General features: G+C 43.0%; 1 long non-coding RNA gene across 1 annotated transcript; it reads right to left on the bottom strand.

Annotated features, from left to right (window-relative positions):
• Positions 1–10,001: 10,001 nt before the first annotated feature.
• Positions 10,002–12,277, bottom strand: LOC139790105 (uncharacterized). Its single transcript, XR_011723390.1, has 3 exons — positions 11,730–12,277; positions 10,664–10,866; positions 10,002–10,228 (listed from the first exon to the last, which is right to left on the bottom strand). It is a non-coding gene; the product is annotated as an uncharacterized lncRNA (long non-coding RNA).
• Between the last annotated feature and the right edge of the window lie 268 nt (positions 12,278–12,545).

Here is a 12,545-nt window from a genome sequence, read left to right as displayed (position 1 = left end):
GGGGAGTCCACCTCCATTCTCAGCAGTCCAGGTTAGCATAATTTGCTTCCTCCCCCACACTGATCCCCTCTCAAGCATTGCATTTCACTCTATCGTCAGTCTTGTGAATGTGAACAGATTATCTGCCTCTCTCTCATTTCATTTAATGGCAGGTTTGTGCAAATGGAAACTGATGACTCACAAGGATTGTTCTGGGACTGGCTCACTAGACTCTAGAGAAAATATCTCAGTGGCTTTTCCAGAGAGAGCAGATGTGTTTCCCTGAATTAACACACTGTACTAAGTAGCAAGCTCTGCTGTTGTGGTTGAGCTTTTTTGCTCTGTGTATGTTTCTGTGTACCTTTCTGTGCACCTCTGAGCCACAGTTTTTTATGTAAAGGCTGCTTGTGCAAAAAAAAAATGCTGGTGGCTGGAAGGACACATGCCAAGAAGTGAGAAAGCCTATTGAGTTTCTACATGGCATGAAGCCAGGGCCTCAGTGCTTTGCACAAAAGAGTCCCCAGACTGAAGAATAACACACAGGGTGATGGAAAATAGTGGCAAAATGTTCCATCAAAAAGCTTTTGCATGGTTGGGAGTCTTGATTACAAGATCATCCCCCCAGAGGTGCGTGCACAGGTATATCTTCATATTTTGAATTTCTAGTATCAATACTGTAAATATTTAATATCTGGAAACAAAGATAAAAGGGACTACTGCAGCAATGATAAACAGAGCAATGAGACAGCCTCAAGTGTCACCATGTAAAGCAGTGGGAAACATCTGCAATGAAACATTTACAGTACTTGAAGACACCCATATGCTGCTTTGCCAAGAACTCTAGCTGTGCCACTTAACTGTGCTGAGCATTAGTCATGAAACAAACCACTCTGCTGGTAGAGAACTGGAACTGATGATCCTGACTTTAAATATGCTTCCCAATGCAGGAACCTCCTCCAACAGCAAGTCTTCATTCTTCTAACACAGCAGAGGCCACCATCCTTGGTAGGACTCCTTCCGCAGTATAACTGATAAAAATAGTTTGCAAGCCTAGTTAAAAAGTGATTTCTAATGCATTTTTAGAATATTGCTAGCCCATGAGCTGTTCCAAGGCTTAAGACCTTCTGGAAACAAGAGGTCTTATCTATTGGGTGGTTAGGTTCCTCCCAGCCCACCTCCCTACACTGTGGGCAAGGGCATATCTGGGAATCCAGCTAGGGAGCTTTGCCATTGCTTTTTGCTATGATCACTGGATTCACAGTGCCCTGATAGGCACATGTTGCCATTACAAAGTGGCTCCAAATCTGACAAATTGCATCCCAGGGAATATCCCCCAGTGTCAGTGAAATTCTCAAGTATTTTAAGGGATGTGCAAGTGTCAGTGATGGACTGTCAGTGCCAGTGCTGACACCAAGTATCAGCCATCGCTGATGTGAAGAAGGAGTTAAGATATACCTGAGCATCTCAGTGAAATCCTGTTTCCTCTGTAATTGAAGTTTGCTTTTGCCATTCAGTAACCAGTGCAGAGCCTTGGCACTCACTCTACAGGTCACACATGTCCTCCTGCCTCTGGGGGAAGATGAGAATTCAGAGGTGGAGAGAAAGCTTTGTACATCTCAACTAGCAGTTGGAAAAGAAAACAAAAGTGTTGAGAGAACAGTTCAAAATAATCGTTACCTTGCCAAGATTTGAAAGTAAATAATGACATTCTGCTATATTCTGCCTAAAATTCTCTTTACAGTTTCTCTCAGAGAAGTTTTAAATATCTACAGAGACTGAAGTGAGGCAGTTAAATTAGGAACTGTGTCTCCTCTTTTTTAGCAACAGGAAGAGGTTTGTAGGAGGTGAGGTGCACCCAATGAAAACAACAACTCAGTTCTCAGCAATTATCAGAAAAGTGACTGAAGATCTGAATTGTTCATAAAATGGTAAAGGGTTAAACAGAAATGACACTATGCCACTGTTTGTATGTCTATGATATATCAGCATCTTAGACGCTGCATTTTGTTTGAAACAGCTCAGGAAAAGCAAAGAAGTTGCAGAGAAGAATGGCAACATCTGTGAAAATAGAAAACAGCTTTCCTATGATAACAATTTAAGACAGTTCAATCTGGAAAGGAGCAGAACTCAAAAGTCTGTAAAATATTAACACATACTGAAATGGAGCATTGGTAGGTTCCAGATGAGCACAAGGAGGTGGCTCTTCACAAACAGACAAATAACTTCTTTCACTCTTTGCTGAAAGACATTGTAAATTATTAAACTTCTTTGAGTTTTCAAACTACCTCAAAAAGTTAATGGGAAAAATCCATGTAGATTTAAAAAAATACAAAGAAACCACCACTTAAAGATGGAAGAACTCTTCACATAATGCTCAGTAGGCTTTTCTAGGTCTTCCTTGCTCTTTCATCCAAACTAAGCAAGTCTCATTAAAGGTTCTTCAGTGAAATTTTGTAAGGCTGTTTTGAACCTGCCTTGTTACTGTTATTATGAACTAACTTGTAATTAGTAATCTTTCGATTTTGGGGACAGTATTTCTGACTTGCAAAAGAATTAGAAAATACTAGGCAAATGCTCAGAGACAGAATAATGGCACCAATGAATGGAAAGAATTATTTTGTCTGCATAATGGTTCATAAGATCAGTAAATCAGCCTATACATCTAAGTGTAGCCTTGAGGATAGAGCTTCTGATTTTTATCATACAGTTATGATTGTGAAAGGTTCATGAAAACTGGTTGGAAAATTGACTGGGATGACCTTTAGTCCAAACTGTGCACATGGTCTAATTCATTACATTTTGAGCTGTCAGTCAGGTGGATGCCAAAAAGCAAAACCAATTGCAGGTTCAGAATGCTGAAGGGAAGAGAATATTCCCATGCAAACCTTACCTGCCTAGAAAAGCAAGAGAGAGCACCATGAGCAGCCTGTGCAGATAATGAAATATTTGCTCTCCCTTCTATCTGACCCTCTCTTGGATATTTCTGTTTGAGGTTACACACCATCTAACCTCAAGAATCATGTCTTCATGATTTCTGAAGATGTTTCATTCATATTGTAGGTGCTGTAATGGAACAGAAAAATGTATGTGTGCCTGAACTGTGACATGAAATATCTAGTATCTAAGGAAACAAAGAGCACATACGGACAACTCATCTCACAAAAAAACCAAACCAAAACAAAACAAAACAAAAAAAAAACAAAACCAAATTATCTGTATCATTTTACTTGTCCAAGGAACTTATTTTCTTATTCAGATAAGCCAGTGTAAGAATATTTCAAATGTCAGAATGGAACTCACACTTCAAACTACAGCTTCTCATCCCAAGTATCTTATTAGTTCTTCACAGGATTTTCAGCTGCAGGTGTAATTTTGGCTTATTAAAATCATAGGGATGAATCACAAACCAGTTATTTGTGTTCAAAAGCCTGTATCATCTCACAAGATGAGATACTGATTGCAAACAGTTTGATATTGGACATATTTTCTGGCAGGTTGCTACTTCATGCCTGCCAGTAATAAGGATATTGTAGCTAAGTGGTTAAGCAAAAAAAAAAATGTAGTGGGGTGAAATATTGAAATACCATCCACTGATCTCAAAACAACCACAAAATGGAAATGCTTCCTTGTGTTTTCACAGTTTACCTGCTGCCATCCAAAAATGAGAACAGTGCAAGTGCTATAAAAATTACTTCCCTCCAGAGCTTTCCATTGCAGCAGGGTGCTTGCTTAATGAGTAAAAATGGGAAAAAACTTTTAGGCAGACAGTATGGATAATTGGTTCCTTTTGATCTGTTCAGTGTTGTGTAAAGCCTGTGTAATGCTTTTTGTTCTCATGCTTGCTCTCTGTACATGCATATATATATATATATATATAAAGCAAGTATCATTATCCAGAGTTTCTATTTCAATGAATAACCAAGTGCAGACAAACCCTTAGGCATAGTGGAAAGGCGGCGCCAAAATGGGGCCCAGAAGCTGTGTGTTAGTCTCAACAGCTTATTTTTAGAGTCAGGGAAGAAAGGAAACAAGGAGAAATGTAAAATCTTAATGCTAATCAGTGCAAGAGAGAGATGTATTCCTGGTTTTAAAGTGCTGCACTTTGATACTACAGCATGCTCTTGCTGTGTATGTTAGGACTGCATACACACACCCTTGAGCTCTGCATTGTGCCTGGGACTGGCCTGGGCAGTTCACATTTGACACAGATAGATTTCCAGGTCCAGGGGAGAAATTATATTCTACTGAGAGTCCAGCTTGCCAAAGTGTATCATGGCTTTTCATGCTGTCACCAACTGGGTGAGAAGTGGACAGGGCTAGAGCTGCCCGGCCTTGGGTCGAGACAGACACAGCAAGTTTAAATTCATACACATACATACCTGTGCATATGCTCTCAAGCAGAGAGCAGAAGACAAGGCTAAGCAGATCTAAACACAAATATAATCTCTATATAGGCAAAAAAAAAAAAAAAAAAAAGACAGAAGATAGTACCTCCTGAGATGTGCAGGAGCAGTGTATACCAGTGTGCAAGTCCATCCAGAGTGCAAGGAGTCATGCAGACCCCTAGGAGGGCTGCAGCCTGACAGATAATTGTATCAGTGAAAAGGTGGCAGTCTGACTCTCTGCTTGCAGGCTAAGACAATAAATTGCTAGATTTCCCAAAAGTGAGGAAAACCTGAGTATCTCCTGAAGCATGGAAATTTACAAGGAGGTGGAATAAACCTTTGTCATTTTAATGACTATGAAGTGAATGTCATTATTCTGGGAGGGGGAGTTGTCTAATTGATGATTTTTGCTGACCTGGGCTAGGTTCTACTTTACTTGCAGAGGAATAAAACAGGTCCATGCTGCACCTCCACAACCTCCTTCATCAGGATGTCCTTGGTCAGTACTCAGTCCAGCAACCAGGTCCATGAGATGCAATGCACACTGACACCCAGGAGCTGCACCAAAATGTGAAATTAAACAAAACTTATTAATTCTTAGGGAATCTGCTTGTCTTTGCAACTGTATGACTAAGAGTCAAAAAATGACCCGTTGCAAAGATCCACTTCAAGAGCCTGTGCTTGGCCCAAGTCTGCTCTTAGGTGCACGGTACTTAGTGGCAGAAGCTGGCAAGGTCTACTCTTAAAACAATAATACCTAAGTAATAGTATGACTTAGAAACTCCTGGTAATGTTTATTGTGTTGCAGAGATCATCCATTTCTCAGAAGAGAATGAAGCTCACTTGGAGGTGGCTGACAAGGGTTCATTTGAGAGCAGATCATACTGGCACTCCTCTCCAAGTGAGCTGTTTCAAGGCTTGGGGGATGGCTTTCTGTGTCACAGCACATTTTTAAGACATATGGCTGGAGGTCTCACCTCTCTTGAAGATGATTTCTCTCGTTTTCAGCTAATTTCCAACCATTTCTTGTCATCATCCATCCCTTTCTCTCACTTCTGCAGCCAGGAGAAAGGGCAAATGTCCCTGAATTAAGGGTGGTCTCAACTATGTTGTCATTTATCCATTTCTACAGTCCACCAAATCTGATGATACAGTCTGAGGTGTGAAGTGCAGCCCATCATGCCCTAAAGTACTTCTCTGTGAGCTGTCAGCCATAGGAACCTAAAAGAAACCAGGCTGCCAACAAAAGAAACCCAGAAGAAATCAGTCAGAAATGCCTCTGCTGGATGCTGGCAAGAGCTGTAGTCCCTTTTCACTGTGAAAAGACAGAGCACTGGTACTGCTTCAGGGCACTGTGGCAGCTGGACAGAGGAAACCAGGGAGCCAAACCCCTTTCTGCACCACCCTTGCTACATCTCTTCCCATCTGGTGCCCTGAGATGTTTGAGCAGAGCCAAAGCCTGCACATGAACTGAGCTGCCTCCCTTTCTGCTCTGATGTGAGCATCTTCACAGGACCTGACCCCTGAGCATCATTCAAAGGAGGGAGATGAGCAGGAGCATAGTCTTGTGACGGGTACATGTTAGTACAGCTGATCAAAATGTTTAAAAATTACGGGACACAGCGGAATAATATCATTAGCTAGAAAAAAAATCAAGAAATTAAAATAAAGGTCAAGCTTTTTTAACTGTGGGCTGATTTTTCCATCTTTTGAGTAACATTCAAGTCCTATTCTCTAGCTTTTATTCACAACTGTGACAAGTAGAAATATAATTTTCCCCTTAAAAAGAAAGAAAAAAAAGCTGTTATTATTTAATATCTTTTTTCATCATGAATTAGATGAGATTTTGAATCAAATACTGAAAGGGCTAGAAAATGCCCTTCTAACTTGTTTTGCCTCCAGGCCACCTTCATACCAGGAGCTCCAGCACCTGAGCTCTCACAATTTTCTTATAACTTTCCTTAACTTTTCAAGTAATAAGCCAAACACGTGCATTGTAGTCTCCCAAATTGAAATGATGGGCAGTCCACACAATGGGGAAGAAATGTTCCCCATCTTGTGTGGAATTGCACAGACTTCTATTCCTTCTGTCTTATTTCCGCTCTAGCCTCTCCTTTCTGCAATACCCAGCTGTGCTTTCACAGCTGGAAAGAGGTTTGGGCTGCAAAAGAGCCCACTCTGATGCCCCCAACATTTTACTGCTTCTTGCACAAGCAGTGCCTTGATTTTGCTTCAAAGGTTTCTTTCTAATGAAATGAATGTCACTAATTGCAAACTCTCTGACAAGGATGGCATACTCAGTGTCATAGGAGCCAATCTCAATTAAGCAAGCAGGAGGCTGTTTTGCTCTTGTTTGAGAGCAGCAGGAAGATAACAGGAGGTGGAGAGCTCTAACATGCTTCTGTCTGGGGATGAGCAGTGTGCAGCACAGAGAAGAGGGAAGATGAAGAACTGGCATTAGGATGTGTGAACTTTCTGAGCTGTGCAGTTATTCACTGACCTTTTCCACCAAAGCTTCACTATCATGAAAGAATACACAATCAGGAGGATGATGAAGAAAATCTATTCTCAAACTCAGAGGACTGTACTTGTCTATGAACCTCATCTTCAATATGCTGTTCAATATATTTAAAGCAGTGGTGATTAAATCCACCAGAAATAAAGCTACCAGTATGTTACCAATCGTCAGATTGGATGCCAGACTGAGACATTTCAAACACAAAAAATATTACATGTATATGGACGTCCTACAAGGTTTCACTGAAAATCATATTTTTATAGGCTTTTGAACTTCTCTGTAGAATTTAGTAGGAACCCTCCTCTGCAAAGCAGGGCAGTGGAGGTGGCACTGACATGACATACTGCAGCTGTACCAGGGAGAGAAATGCTGGCTTTACTGATATTATTGGCATTGTGGGCTAGCCTCACTGAATCTCCAGAGAAGTTTCCAGGTGCAAAAAGAATGTATGTGTCCTTCTCCTGTTTGACAGCACGGTGCACTGAAGTTTTGGGGTGACAATGATTGTGACCAAAGGAGCTACAGAATAGGGGCTTTCAGAGATGCTCAGTCAGAGGCAGGATTTGGTGCAGATGTGAGCTAGCTAAGGGAGAGGGGTCCCAAAGCTGCAATAACACCTGGTATCATGGGTGCAGAAATAGCTGTTTTCAGATGAAAAGTAAATTTGTCAAGGCAGCTTAAGCAACAGAGGAGTTGCAGAACAGAGTCTCAGCACTGCAGACGATGAGGCTGTACCTGCATGGAGGGCAGGAAGAGGCTGTATTCAGCATGACAGAAACAAAAAGTAACAGGCTGTTGCTTAAAATGCTCATTTTGTCCTGTGCAGGCATTCCAACTGAGCAGCACCGGCTGCAAAGCAGAGCAAAGATGCAGAGGATGCACCTGGGGCTGATGCCAGAGACCCTCTCTGGGTGTCACAGTTCGGCCCAGCCGGTACCAACCGGGCCTCTGCTCGCCCACCCCCACTGTGGGACAGGGAGGAGAAAACCCACCCAGAGGCTCAGTAATGGCGACAAGGACTGTGAAGCCTGCATTCCACAAGTACAGACAGGCAAAAACCAGACAGGGTCACTTGGGAAGTCAAAAAACCTAATTTAATCTATCAAGAGAAATTAACAGAACTTAATACCTTCCCCCCTAGCCCCCCCTTCTTCCCAGCCCCAGATCCCTTCCCTGCTGCCGCCCCCTCAGGGCACAGGGGAGGGGCAGAGGGGGTTTAGGGTCAGTTCCCCACACGCTGTTTCTGCCGCTCCTTCCTCCTCAGGGGGAGGACTCCTCACGTTCTTCTCCTGCTCCAACGCGGGGTCCCTCCCACGGGGGAGTCCCTCAGGAACCCCTGAGACATGAGTCCCTCCCACAGGTGCAGTCCCTCAGGAACTGCTCCAGCCCGGGCTGCGCACAGAGTCACGGCTGCTGCGGGAGCAGTCACCTCCTCTGGCACCGGGTCCTCCAGGGCTGCAGATCCACATCTGCCCCTCTCTGCAATCCTGCACAGGCTGCTGCTTCCCATCTGCCCACCTGTGGCAATTCAGGGGCTACAAATCCACATTTACCCCACCGTGGTCCTTCAAGGGCTGCTCCACTGTGCTGTGTCAGGGACTGCTCCTCCATGGGCTGTTGGGACACAGCTGCCATCCCACCGTGGGCTGTGGGGAAACCTCTGCTTGGGCACTTTCTCCTCCTTCTTCACTGACCTTGGTGTCTTTTCTCTGGCATGACTCTCTCACTTCATTCTCTACTCTGCCCTGCAGGTAATGTTTAAAAAATTTATTTTTTACAGTTCTGTTCCACCTTCTCATCAATATGTTACTCACAGGCAGTTCCATGCTCCCCTATCTGCAGGGCCTGGTGCAGAGGCAGGGATTGGAACCAAGGAGCTTCCAGCAGCTTCTCACAGGAGCCACCCCTGTGGCCCCCCTGCTTCCAAAACACCATTGAACACTAAACCAAGTCTCTGGGGTGGAGTATGCACTGTCCTCCTTTACAGGGTCAGGTCCAAGCCCACAGGGCAGTCCAGCCGAGGATTATAAAGAAGACAGTGCAGCTCCTTGACTGTAGCAGGATTTTGGGTAAGAATCAGTAAAATACTCAGTTTTTCTTTGGCTTTAGAAAGCAAGTTGGCAACATGAAGGGTGAGTGAAGGTGAGCATTACCCCACTGAGTGTAAACAAAATCAAGTACACAGAGGTCTTTAGAGCCGTGGCACTGAACTTACTCATTATGTTGTGCAGATTGTGAAAGAGAAGTACTGCATAAAGATGAAATTTATCCCTCCTAGCGCAGCAGATGCTGAAAGATTTGTAATGGCAAGCCAAACTTGGCTTGTTTTGTCCATATGCCAAGTGAAAATAAGTCCTATTACTTTGCACAGGACTGTGGGAAAGCTAAGAAAGGGTAACAATTAAGTGGCTAGCTGCCAGTCCTGCAATTTACCCTTCAAATGCCCAGAAGTTTTATTCTCCATGGAAAAACAAATAGCCAAGAGGCAGCAACCCAGGGACACAGTCCAGATCAGCAGCACTGAACTGGCTGTTTTTTGCCCAAGCAAATAAACACTACTGGAGTCAGCAGGACATCTCACAAGAATAAACTTTACCCTCGTACAGGAAGAGACTGGCAGGTACAGTTAAATTTAAGATGATCTTTTGCTATTTGCCTTTCAATAAAACAATTCTTGTGCATTGTAAGGAGAGGGACATGACATGTCATATTGTATGCTCATGGAATATGCAAAACGGGCGCATATTTATTACAATAAAGCTCAGGATTTTATTACACTGAATGCCACTGTCAAAACTTCAAAATCTAAAGGATTAAAATCAAGGCAAACTTTCTGACAGCTGCTTCTGTCAGTAATGGCTGTCAGACCAACAGCCATGTGGGGTGCTTTTGGGAAAAGGAAACCTTAACCTGCATTTAAAAACAAATTTCAAGAAGGCAGGACAAAAAAGCCCTTCTTGACTTTTTACTCTACCACAGCATTGGATAACTCTCCTGAATAGAACTAGAGGATGTGGTAGAAAAGAGTTCATACCTCCTGCAGAAAAATTGATACCCAATGCTCAGCTTATTCAAAGCACTGAATAGGTTTAAGTAATTCACAATTGCCACTATGCACCAAGGAATTAATTGCCCCAGTTAACACGTGGTTTAGGAGGCTTTTTATTTTCATACTGTGAAGAATATGATGTGGAAGTTACTTAAGGCTGGAAAGGAGGGGAAGGAGAAGGGCGTTTTCAGACCCACTGCCGCAATGTGCTCTGCTCCAATCCACAATTATGCACAGCAGTGCAGTTTTGTCACCCACCACTTTCCCATTTGCCAGCATGTACAGCATACCAATTACCTGTTATGATGACAGCCATAATAAATACACTGTTAAAAAAAAAAAAAAAAAAGGCATCAGAAAATGCTTGTCAGTAGAAGTTAGGGAAAAACATAAGGAACTTTGGAACTTTGAAGACTGGGAGATTTTGTTAGGCCTCTTTCTTTTCTGTCCTGCACCCCACCCTAAACATTACTTTTTACATATATATATATATATATATATATATTTTAAAATTTTAGGTATTTTTTTAAAAATTTAGGTATTTTTAAAATACCTAAACTTTTTTTTTCTCTTATCAGACATTTCAACAGCACTGCTAACAACATCAGCCCTGCAGGGCTGCATTGGATGTGACAATGAGAAAATCTGGTACAAACTGACACAGTTCTGTTGGGATCAATGCACACCTGCGGAGCCTTTCCTTCCTCTGGGATTGAACTTCTAGATCTGTACCTCCCAAAGTGAGCGAAAGCAGAGCAGGAGTTTTCTGTCCTAACTTCCCAGCACATCACTTGCAGTGTTGGTGTTGCTGCCTGCTTGCACATTACCCTTGTGCAATAGGTCCTGAGGCTGTTGCTCCTGTGGGGCAGTGACTTCATATTTGCACTTTGGTAGCAGTAGCAGTTGCAGAATACCTTCTCTGTCATGCCACAGGTCTGTAAAAATTATCCAGTCTTCTATGACAAGCAGTCCTCTTAGCTGTCTAACTCTGCCTTACATATTCAGCACTCAGAATAAAAAATCTTAAATAAAGGGGTATTTTAGGAAGCTAAATGTATTCTAGGGATGAGAAAAGCTATTTATACATACTTAATTAGTCACCCTTGAAAAGAATAATATCATTGCTTGGATTATGCCATGTTATTAATATTATGTAAAATCCTGGATATCAGTTGTGACATTACGTTTTTTTACCACTAGGCTGGAATTTCACCAAACAATAATTTGTAATATAAACTCTTTTTTTCCTTTTTTTTTTTTTTTAACTTCTATTATGTAAAGGCAGAAGTGTACTCATATTAGAGGAGGAGGAAGGAGTGGAAATCCTAGCAGGAATGGAAATGCCAGGTGAGGACTCCTGGCTGGAGGACACTGAGCATGGCAGCTGGTGTGTCCTCAGAGATGTTAATGTACATGTACCATTCCTCAGAGCCTACTCCCCAAAAAGTGCAGTTCATGAAGCTGTAACCTTCATTTTTGAGGCCTCAACCTGCCTCATTGCATGGGGTGGTGTGTCCTGGAAACCTGCTGGGCTGAGTTTTTTCTCCTTACTAAGACAGTCATCTTCATGGCAAAGATTTGGCCCCCTTATTGAGGTGTATGCCATCTCTTACAAGAAGGTGCTGTCCTCCAAACAGAGTTCTGTGCTCCAAAACCAAACCCTGTTGCTGACACCAGCTGTTGACAAGCAGAACCTCTGCCCTCATTCTTCTCAAATCTTCTGCCATCCCTGACAAGACTGAGAACACTGTCTGGTGCCCCCTGCCCCTGACTGCCATTCCCAGAGCTCTGTACTCACCTGTGATGCTCTCCAGGTTTCCCCAGCAGTATCACTGATGCCCGTGTATCGTAAGATCACGATGGGATCAGACAAGCCTCAGTGGTCTCCACACAAGATCCCATATCCAGGTCCCCAGCAAGTACCCAGCTTCTCTTGGCAGCAGGTCAGGTCAGCAGGCGGATGTGTCTGTCCCCCACAGCAGGGAGCCACCCCACTGCTGTCACTCACTGCTTCCCTGTGGTTTGTTCTTGTATGGTTGAGGTGCTTGCTGGTCTGGGTGCTCCTCTGGAAAGCAGAAGAGATTTAGTCATCCTTGAGAGCAGTGAACCTGTTGTAATTACAGGCCTTCAGATAGAGCAGAAGCCTTCTTCTTGGTGCCATAATTCACTGTTTTCCATCCCTTGTGTTCCCCAGAGACCACACTTGCCATTCTGCTAGGGACAGACTCTGCCTGCATCTCCACTCAGGGAGGAGTCTGGGGCTCCTGAAGCTGTTGCGTGTCTGAGAAGATCCCATCTCTCTTTCTCATCTCTAGTACATATTAATTTTCTTTTCCATGGGAGATGTTCTTGTCTTCTGCTGTGATTTCTTTATTACAAAGAGAGTGATGAAGTAATTACCTTGGATTTCTGCATGGCAGGGGGGCTTGCAAAAGCAGAAATCCCTTATTCAGCATAATCTTCTATCAACCTGAGACAAAGGCATTGGAACCATATTGGAATAAAGTTGTCTTCTAGTCAGCATGTGGTTTGAGAGGAAAATGTATTTGCTTATAGGAAAAACAGAAGGTCAACATACCGTTTAAAGTTGATTGAAACCATGTTTAAGTTCCAG

This window comes from Heliangelus exortis, chromosome Z (assembly GCF_036169615.1).
Source record: "Heliangelus exortis chromosome Z, bHelExo1.hap1, whole genome shotgun sequence".
NCBI classification, from domain to species: Eukaryota; Metazoa; Chordata; class Aves; order Apodiformes; family Trochilidae; genus Heliangelus; species Heliangelus exortis.
Note: the sequence above shows the minus strand (reverse complement) of the source record. Positions and strands in the feature narration are given on the sequence as shown.